General features: G+C 33.3%; 1 protein-coding gene across 1 annotated transcript in view; it reads right to left on the minus strand.

Moving 5' to 3' along the window:
- Nucleotides 1-774, minus strand: part of LOC107556127 (macoilin-like) — a 16,451-nt gene that overhangs the window by 1,453 nt on the left and 14,224 nt on the right. The gene's annotated exons all lie outside the window — the stretch shown is intronic.

Here is a 774-nt window from a genome sequence, read left to right on the forward strand (position 1 = left end):
AAAAAAAAAAAGTATCACTGTTGGTGCACAACTGATTTCAACAGTAATAATGTTAAGAAATGTTTTTTAGCTCTAAATCAGCATATTAGAATGATTTCTGAAGCATCATGTGATAATTACATTTTAAAATATATTCAAATAGAAAAGCTAAATGTGAACTTTTTAAAAACTGTACTGTATTTTTGATCAATAAATGCAGCCTTGGGGAGCATAAGAATTTTTTTTTCAGAACATTAAAAAACCTTACAGAACCCAAACTGTTGAACAGTAGTGTAGTTTAATGTCATCAATGACTAAAATTCTTAGATTATGAATTTTAATATAATTGAGCTATCACAGGACAGATTTAAAGATAAAGGAGTATGAGAATAGATATGTCAGTCAAGCGATTCCCCCCCCCCCAGTTTCATCGTTGGCATGGTAACTGTGTTTAGTTAGCACTGGTGAGATCACACAATGTTCTGGCCTTTTTTTATTTATTTATTTTTTTTTTTACATTTGTCACCAGGTTCAAATGTACAAAGCACTAGTGCCAGCATTCATAATAAAATGTTTCCAATCAATAATTCAGTTGCTTGAGGAAATGTTTGGATCAGCTTCTGGCAAAGACAAACAGTGTGAGCTAATCGAAAGAACAGAGTAGAGTCCATGGATCAGATGTACCCAAAAAACAGACATGACATTTTCTCTATTAATGCACAAACCAGGGCCAGACCTCTCACAGAGAACACCACAATAGAGCTTGGCACTATAGCACTAGTGCAAATTAGCATA

This window comes from Sinocyclocheilus grahami, unplaced genomic scaffold (assembly GCF_001515645.1).
Source record: "Sinocyclocheilus grahami isolate Dianchi unplaced genomic scaffold, SAMN03320097.WGS_v1.1 scaffold556.1, whole genome shotgun sequence".
In the NCBI taxonomy this organism is placed as follows: domain Eukaryota; kingdom Metazoa; phylum Chordata; class Actinopteri; order Cypriniformes; family Cyprinidae; genus Sinocyclocheilus; species Sinocyclocheilus grahami.